Here is a 9,923-nt window from a genome sequence, read left to right as displayed (position 1 = left end):
GAATAACACACAGCCAAAAGTATTAGAAATTCCTTGTCTGATATTCTGATGCATTATTCTGAAAACATGTCTGATAGATACATACCATTAACATATAAAAAAATATAGCATTTATTTCACAGGGAGAAAAAGGTAAGTTTCATCACAAAAACAGATTTACTGGATTTCAGCTTTAATTTTAGAGATATATTTGAAACAAAATTCCCCTTAAAATAAAAGTCATTATATATGTAATCCATTATTGATACTTTTTATGCTCTTAAAACGTAAAACATTTATAAACTCTGAACTCTAGAAAGTTTGACCAGTTAACCTTTTTGGCCTTAACAAATATTAAATTCCCTTTAGAGAATCACTTTAATGTTTTCAGTCTGTTAAGTCCAATATGGATGGAGCAATTCTATTTCTTTTTCTTCTTTGGTGGTTCATCCTCAGAGCTGATCTGCACTGGGGCTACTGCCACTGGAGGAGCTGGAATCTGAGTCTGAATCAGAGGAGGAGAAAGAGCTTGTGGAGGAAGCTGAAGATGATGGACTAGAAGAGCTTTCATCAGTGTTACTATCCTCTGAGGAAGATGAGGTAGATGTTTCTTCACTTTCTGATGAAGAATCACTGGCTGAACTGTCACTGCTACTGGTACTGGAACTGGTTGCACTCTTAAACTTTTTTTTCTACATTACTCTCCAATGCTTTGTTGTAATAATCTGTTTTCTTTTTCTTTTAAAGCTTTCTTCAGTTCTGCTGCTCTTGAAGGCCTCTGTAGGTATTTTCTTTTTCCTGTGCATTCGTAAGTCCAGTGTCCAAATTCTAAGCATTTTTGACATATTACATGTTGCTTATTTGCTTCCCATTCTTAGCTTGCAGGCGTACAAAATCAGGCAGCAGGCAGGATTCGGCAGGCTGTGGTTTGCTGAACTGCCTGTCTCCGGGCTATGAGATGGTGCATGGGAATTGCCATCTTAGTGCAGCTCTCATATTTTTTTATAAATAGCATAAAATTGGATGAAAAAAATTTGGCTGACAGTTTGTATTTTAATTGGAGCATTTATTTCATTCTTATTTAATATAGTTATTAATGTATACAGATTTATCTACCATTTAATTTTGTACTTTCTTTTCTCTGCCTTTTCTGTTTTCCTTTTTTCCTTTTTCCTCATCTTCCTTTAAACTGATTGATTACTATTTCTTATCATTGTTGCTCTCTGTTAATCTATTTATTTTCATGTTTATATTAGAAATATGTGTATTTAATTCATTGAAGTCTAAAATTAATGTCTTTATCTACTTCAGACAACATAAGGAACTTAGAACATTTTACTCCTTTCAATCCCCCTAACTTATATATTATTGATGGGCATTTTAGATCTATTTATTTTTTAAGCCATTTTTATTATTTTGCTCACAGTCCAAATTTGTTTAGATTTCTGCTTGCATTTGCCACTTTCATTGCTCATTAATCCAATATCTTGTCTCCTGTTGAGCAGTCAGTTCTCAGCCCATATGTCATTTCTTTGCAAATAATCTACCTTGCTTTCTCATGGGCAGTCTATAGTTTCAATATAAAATGTTTAGCTGTGTGTTATATACCCTACTTGGAATTCATTGGAATTCCTGAATCTGTGTATTGGTTTTGCTTTAGCAGTTCTGAAAAATTCTTACCTATTATATCTTTAAATATTGCTTCTGCAATATTTCTCTCTCTTTCTCTCTCTCTCTCTCTGTCTTTCTTTAAACTCCTAGGCATTTTGCAAAATTTATTTAGTAAGTTAGGGAGATGTTACTAAAGATGTGACTGTTTCAAGCCATTTAGACTTTTAACCAAATAGTAAGAAAACTGAAAATTCAAAATAGGCCTTGATGAAGTCACCATTTTACATTTGACACATATAGTGCAAATGTTTGGTTTGATAATATTCATGTGACTATGTCGTGTGTTATTACTAGCTATGCATTTAAAAGTCTAATTTTTCTATAGTGTAAAACAGTGTAATTTACTCTATTTTTGTGAAAACTCTGACTCCAGAAACAGATAGACCTTTTCAAATGCAGATTTTCATTGCACATGTAACAACTTCAAGATTGGCTCCTGTCTTATTTTGCTGGGGCTGCTATAACAAATGCTACAAACTGAACTGTTCCTTAAACAACAGGCATTTATCGTCTCCCAGTTTTGGAGGTTTGAAGTCCAAAATCAAGGTAATGCGTTCTCAGAAGTCTGTAGTGTTCTGCTGGTAGCTTGCTGGCATTTTCTGCTGCTATCATGTGGTCATCTGCCTCCTTCTGTCTCCTCCTCATTCCTATTACCATGTCCAAATTTCCTTTGCTTATAAGGAGTCCAGTTACATTGGAATAAGGCCCATCCTGATTCAGTTTGGGCTCATCTTAACAGGATCTTTGAAGATCCTATTTATAAGTAAATTCACATCCAAAGGACTGTATGTGAGTATTTGCACAAGTCTTTGTTTAAGGTATACCTACCACATCTGTTCTAGTGGTATTGTGAATACCTTTTAACATTGTGCATGGGTCACATAATTATAAATTATAATCTATCATGCATTTTGATTAATAGTCTTTAAAAAAAACTTGAAAGGCCAGGGAAAATGTTTCACAGGGGAAAAGCAATACTTTAATTTTATCTTCTCTTATTGGATCAACACAATTTATTTTATCCTCTAAAGTGTAAGTCACTCAAATTGTCAGCCAAAAAATAAAATCAGTCTTGAAGTAGACAACAATATAGAATTCCCAAGCTGGGATTTGCTCCAGTTTTTCTAAGAATAATCAGATTGTAAGTATAGTTTCTTATCAATTTACAGATCATTAGAAGCCATGCGTATTAAGCGATTTTAGATTTTCTGTGATTATCACTCAAACTTATTTACTAATTATTTTTTCTAAATAGCAAGATAAATCTCCACTTAGTCTTTCCCCCTCTGATAATCCCATAAGAAATCATTTTGCTATTAGCCTGGAAATACTCCAAAAAACAGAACAGCATGGTACAGTCTGCAGCATAGCCTCAAGAGAGACATCAGATGTTAGTTCAAACGTGACTTTTATGCTCTTGATCACACATCTGAAAGCAAAGATGCAATGTGTTGCTGAAAAGGTGGTACTGAATAGGATTGCTCTATCTCTGTCAGCTCATCAGCCTCTGGGGAAGTGCTATCTAAAAGCTATCAGTGGACTCCTGGGCATTGCCCTTAATCTGGGTCTTTTTGGGGGTCTTGAAATATGGTGGGAGTAACTAATTTAAAGCAAGCAAATGCTAATCATGCAGCAGCCAGCTGTATGAGTGGTTCTCACCTGGGGATTTAAAAACACTTTGCAAAATATAAGTCATTAATCTTCACAGTGGCCCTTTGGAGTCATAAACATCCATCAACACCCATCTCTGCACCTGGGAAGTCTGGGATTTCAAAGACACAGTATAGGGCTACACCCAGAGTCCCATGGGGTCCTGCAACCCACACTGTGATCAGACCATCAAGCTTTGGAATTGATCCAGTGAATAATGCACAATGGTCCTGTGGAGAGATGCGGTTGATGGGATGGGGCATTTTTGGATCTTGTGGAAGTGCTGGCTCTTTCTGGACCCCACTCAAATACTACTTGTTATTAAAGGAAATGTCCATGGGCAAGGACTGGGCTGTTATTGCTAGTTTTGGTCTTTTCCCTTGCACCGATTATTTCTCTCCCTACAGGTCTCCCTTTCCTATAATCCCTCTCAATTTGATTTCTCATTTCCAAAGTCACAGATTCACAGCCTTTTAGAACACAAAGAAATCTCAGAAATTGACTACTTTTAATTTCATACTTTTGTTTTTTTTTTAATATTCTAGGCAGGGGTAAATTTACTGACAGTGGAGACCACAGCGTTAGGAAAGAACTCTAACTTGCTGCTTTATCTTTTCCCTTGAAAATTCCTGGCCAATGGAAAGTGCTTCATAAATATTTTTGGAATGAAGGCATGAATGAGTAAAACCATATTGGGAGTGAGGGTTGGAAGAAAAAGAATTGTGACAGTGGTAACTGTCCAGATATTAGTCAGGTAAGGCTTAGAGATTTACTAGATCATCCTTGTTTCCAGTTGCTAAAATAGTGTTTGGGAACCTCTAATTGTTTAAAACCCTCTAATCTTATAGAACAAAATACTTAGGACCATTGAAGACTTAAGTGACATGCCTAAAGTTTCATTAGTCTAAAAAATACAGTGATACAGGAGAATCTGAGAAATCACCTGCTTCTTTCCTATTTATATAGAACCTAAAAGTAATTGGCATAATGTCTCTTGATAAATGGATTAAAGTCCAGATGGGTCACTTGTTTTCTGTGACTGGCCCAGTTCCCTTAATTCTAATGAGCCATTGTTTCTTCATCTGTAAAATAGGAATAACAATACTAACCTTACAGGGTCATGGTGAGGATTAAATAAGATAATGAATATGAAAATGTTTAGTATATGGTAAAATGTTATATATTAATAAATTTAATTAATAATTAAATTAGAATGTAAGCTTTTTATTGGAATTAATTTTTTCTTACTAAATTACAACTTGTCCATAGCAGCATAGACAAAATTACCAAAAGATGAAAGAGTCAAAATGTCCATCAAAAGATGCATGGATAAATAAAATGTGGTGCGTATGTACAATGGAATATTATTCAACCATGAAAAGGAATGAAGTTCTGATACATGCTACAACATGGATGAACCTTGAAGACATCATGCTGAGTGAGATAAGCCAGGCACAAAAGGACAAATATCATATGATCTCACTCATGGAATAATTTGAATAAGCAAATTCATAGAGTCAGAAACTAGAATATAGTTTACCAGGGGCTGGGGTAGGGGTAGGGAATGGGGAGTTAATGCTTAATTGGAACAGAATTTCTGTTTGGGGTGATGAAAAAGTTTTGGTCATGGATGGTGATAATGGTAGCACAACATTGTGAATGTAATTAACACCATATATTTGAATGTCATTAAAAGTGTGAAATTTTATGCTGCATATATGTTGCTAGAATAAAAATAAAAAAAACATAGGACTGTACAACACAAAGAGTGAACCCTAATGCAAACTATGGACTATAGTTAATAGTATAGTTATAATAATATTGTTTCATCAATTGTAACAAAGGTGCCACACTAATGCAAAGAGTTAATAAAAGGGAAAACTGTTGGGGGCTGGGGTGGGTTGGAGTGTGTACATAGGAACTCTGTATTTTCTGTATGACTATTTTGTAAACCTACAACTTCTCTAATAAAAAAAGGCCACTTTGCCATTGTCTCAAGTTAGCTGCTTGTGGGTAAAGGGATACATAGTAAGAATTCCATGGGTGAGCCCATTGCCTGACTTCTTTTGCTATAAAAGGAGCTCCTTCTTTAGAAGCAATGATGCATGGTACCCTATGATGGTAATAAGACATTTTGAAAACTGATGGATGTGATACTGCAGAAGCAATGAGAGCCTGGTAGTAAGTCCACATTCAGAATAACTGTCTACTGCTATCGCCTATGTTATGGAAAGGATCCGATGTAATCATTCTGCTATGTGGGGGCTGCCTGTTCTCTCCCGGAATGGTGCCATGTCATGGACTTAGTGAGAAATGTTTTCAAATCTGTTTTGATATTCTCTGTCTGGTGGCTGCTTTCACCTGATCCGGTCCAGAGCCAGATCTTTCATTGGGGTTCTTTTACATCACCCTATTTTACTCAGTGGGTCAGGCTATGGTTCTTTGCCTGTTTGAGCACTTTTAGCCCCTGTCCCTCAGCTAGAGTTGAATTCCCAGCCGTTATTGCCTGTTTTTGATCCCAGAGCCTCATAGGTCTATGGGTTCAGTCCTTGCTTGTCACTTGATTTTCTTTTTCTGGGCCACAGATTTGCTTATTATTTGTTTTAATTGTCTTTATTTTTTAGAGCAGTTTTAGGTTTACAGAAAAACTGCAAAAGGACAGAATTTTCTCATATACCGCCTTGTCCCACCCACAGTTTCTGTTATTATTCACATCTTAAATTAGTGTTGTACATTTGTTACAATTGATGAACCAATATGGATACACTGTTATTAACTAAAGTCCATAGTTTACATTAGGGTTCACTCTGTACTGTACAGTTCTAGGGGTTCTGACATGTATTCACCACTACAGCATTATACAGAACAATTTCACTGCCCTCAAAATGCCATGTCCTCCACCTTTTCATCCTTCCCCCTTCCCCCTGGCAATCGTTGATCCTTTTACTTTCTCCATAGTTTTGTCTTTTCTAGATTGTCATATAGTTGGAATCACATAGTATGTAGCCTTTTTAGACTGGCTTCTTTCACTTAGCAATGTACATTTAAAGTTCCTCCATGTTTTTTTCATAGCTCAGTAGCTCATTTCTTTTTATCAATGAATAATATTCCATTGTATGTATATATCTATACACCACAGATTGTTTATCCATTCACTTATTGAGGGGCATTTTGGTCGCTTCCAATTTTTGATAATTATGAATAAAACTTCCATGAACATTATTCTACCACTTTTTCCCTTTTTTTAAGTTGTGGTAAATTTACATAATATACAGTTAACCATTTTTTTAAAATCTTTCAAAGTATGATTTAAAAAGTAGATATATAGGAAATTTCCAAAGTTGTTTTGAGTTATAGTACCATAGTTTCAGTTATTTATTTATTGTGAAATATAATACATATACAAAAAGTTGATAGCTTTCAAATTACAATTTAACAAGTAGCTATAGAACAAATTTCAAATGACGCTATGTGTTACAGTTCCACCATTTCAGTTCTTTCCTTCTAGCTGTTCTAATACCCTAGCAACTAAAATAAAGCAAATTATATAAAGATTCAATATTCATAATTCTGTTAAATTCTCTCTTGTCTGTTGCTACCCCTTCCTCTTGTTTAATCACTTTCCCAATCTTCGGGGATGTCTAGGCAGTGACCACCCTAACTTGTTCATGTTGAAAAGGGCTGTCGACTTTATGAGAAAAGGGGACACATCTGGTTGATGTTCTTGAAGAGGTTATTGTCTCTGGGTTTGGGGACTTAGCGGGCATAGGAGTTCTCTGAAATATTTAAGTTTCTGAAGAATAAACTTAGTGAGTGAAACTTTTATAGAGTCTCAGATAGGGATCCAGGTATTCTTTAATGTTTTTGGGACTACTGTTGACTTGGGCTTATCATACTGTGGTCATTTGGCATATCTAGGTGAAACTTACATAGGAGTAACCTCCAGGACAGCCTCTTGACTCTATATGAATTCTCTTGGCCACTGAAAGCTTATTTTTTCCCCTTTCTTTTCCCCCTTTTGGTCAAAAAGGCATTCTCAATCCCACGATGCCAGGGTCAGGCTCATTCCTGGAATCTATGTTCCATGTCACGAGGGAGACTCATTTACCTGGGGAGTCCTGTCCCATTTGGGGGAGAGGATGATGAATTTATTTGCAGAGTTGGACTTGTGAGAGAAAGTCCACATTTGAGCAACAAAAGATGTTCTCTGGAGGTGACTCCTAGGCATAATTACAGGTGGGCTTAGCCTCCCCTTTACACCTGAGCAAGCCAGCGACAATATTGAGGGCTTGACTTATCAAGTAGGGGATTCCTAAGTTCACATAGCATATGTTATGTTGATGATAATCCATCCATATCTCACATTATCATCACTTAGTTGTACAATCCTCATCCCTCTCCATTTTAAACAATTCTCATGACCCAAAACATCTTGTAGCTCTTGTCAGCCCTTAATTATTTGTCCCTAGTATTTGTGTAATAACTAGTATAGTATTCCTATTAATTCTAGTCCCTAGTATGCAATATGTAGATTTTTCCCATATACCCTTTTGTTGTCAACTCTCTGTGCTAGTGTCATACCTTAGAAGTATATTATTCAAGCACCTATCTATATTTGCGGTGCTGATCTGTGGGAAACATGCCTTTAAACAATCTCTTTCAATCCTATTCACCTTCAGTATAGCTCTGATACTTATAATCCCATTAACACAATCATTATTCCTAACCATTACCAAACCTTTGAATTCATCATTATTAACATATCTGGACATATTAGATTATCATTCCCCCTCACCAGCTACTGTCTATCACTAGGTCCCCGATATTCTATATTATAAGACATTAATTTTACATTGTTCAGAGAGTTCATAGAGGTGGTAAACATATGATATCTCTCCTTTTGTGTCTGACTTATTTTACTCAGAATTATATCTTCAGGGTTCATCCATGTTACCATATGTTTCAAGACCTTGTTGCTTCTTACTGCTGCGTAGCAGTGAGAATGTAATACACCACATTTTGTTTATCCACTCATCTGTTGAAGGACACTTGGATTGTTTCCATCTCTTGGCAATTGTGAACAATGATGCTATGAACATTGGTGTATGTCTGTTCTGTCACTGCTTTCAAATCTTCTGTGTCTATACTGAGAAGTAGAATTGCCAGATCATAGGGTAATTCAATGTCTAGTTTTCTGAGAAACTGCCAAACTGTCTTCCACAGTGGCGGTACCATTATACATTCCCACCAGCCATGAATAAGAGTTCCAATTTCTCCACATCCTCTCCAGCATTTATTGTTTCCTGTTTGTTTAATGGCAGCCATTCTTATTGGTGTAAGATGATATCTCATTGTGGTTTTGATTTGCATTTCCCTAATAGCTAGTGAAGATGAACTCTTTTTTTATGTGTTTTTTAGCCATTTGTATTTCCTCTTCAGAAAAATATCTTTTCCTATCCTTTGCCCTTTTTATAATTGGGCTGTTTGTACTAGCATTGTTGAGTTGTAGGATTTCTTTATAAATGTAGGATATCAGTCTCTTATCAGATATATGGTTACCAAATATTTTCTCCCATTGAGTTGGCTGTCTCTTCAACCTTTTGACAAAGTTTTTTGAGGCACAGAAGCTTTTGATTTTGAGGAGTTCCCATTTATCTATTTTTTCTTTCATTGCTTGTACTTTGGGTTTAAGGTCTAAGAAGCTACCTCCTATGTTCTAGTTTGCTAATGCTGCAGAATGCAAAACACCAGAGATGGATTGGCTTTTATAAAAAGGGGGTTTATTTGGCTACACAGTTACAGTCTTATGGCCATAAAGTGTCCAAGGTAACACCTCAGTAATTGGGTACCTTCACTGGAGGATGGCCAATGGCATCCAGAAAACCTCTGTTAGCTAAGAAGGCACGTGGCTGGTGTCTGCTCCAAAGTTCTGGTTTCAAAATGGCTTTCTCCCAGGACGTTCCTCTCTAGCAAGCTTGCTCCTCTTCAAAACATCACTCACAGCTGCACTGAGTTCCTTCTCTTTGAGTCGGCTCATTTATATGGCTCCACTGATCAAGGCCCACCCTGAATGGGTGGGGCCATGCCTCCATGGGAATATCTTGTCAGAGTCATCACCCACAGCTGGGTGGGGCACATTCCAAGCAAATCTAATCAGCACCAAAACGTCTGCCCCACAAGACTACATCAAAGATAATGGCATTTGGGGGACACAATACATTCAAACTGGCACATCCTAATACTAGGTCTTGAAGATGTTTCCCTACATTAGCTTCTAGGAGTTTTATGGTACTGTCTCTTATATTGAGGTCTTTGATCCACTTTGAGTTAATTTTTGTATAGGGTGTGAGGTAGGGGTCCTCTTTCATTCTTTTGGTTATGGCTATCCAGATCTCCAAGCCCCTTTTGTTGAAGAGATTATTCTGTCCCAGTTCAGTGGATTTAGGGGCCTTATCAAATATCAGTTAACCATATATCTTGGGGTCTATTTCCAGACTCTCAGTTCGATTCCACTGATCAATATGTCTATCTTTATTTCAATACCATGCTGTTTTGACCACTGTAGCTTTATAGTAGGCTTCAAAGTCTGGAAGTGTTAAGTCCTGCCACTTCGTTCTTCTTTT

At 36.5% G+C, this 9,923-nt stretch overlaps 1 long non-coding RNA gene and 1 pseudogene across 1 annotated transcript in view; one reads left to right on the top strand and one right to left on the bottom strand.

Moving 5' to 3' along the window:
- Positions 1-400: 400 nt before the first annotated feature.
- LOC119530330 lies at positions 401-3,563 on the bottom strand (annotated as a pseudogene).
- A 299-nt stretch (positions 3,564-3,862) lies between these two features.
- The window catches only part of LOC119529580, a 37,348-nt gene continuing 31,287 nt past the window's right edge, over positions 3,863-9,923 (top strand). Inside the window, exon 1 of the long non-coding RNA XR_005215900.1 lies at positions 3,863-4,054. This is a non-coding gene — a long non-coding RNA (uncharacterized LOC119529580). The remainder of the gene's footprint in view (positions 4,055-9,923) is intronic.

The sequence above is a fragment of the Choloepus didactylus genome, chromosome 3, assembly GCF_015220235.1.
Source record: "Choloepus didactylus isolate mChoDid1 chromosome 3, mChoDid1.pri, whole genome shotgun sequence".
NCBI classification, from domain to species: domain Eukaryota; kingdom Metazoa; phylum Chordata; class Mammalia; order Pilosa; family Megalonychidae; genus Choloepus; species Choloepus didactylus.
The sequence above is the reverse complement of the archived record's forward strand: the minus strand, read 5'-3'. Positions and strand labels throughout refer to the sequence as shown.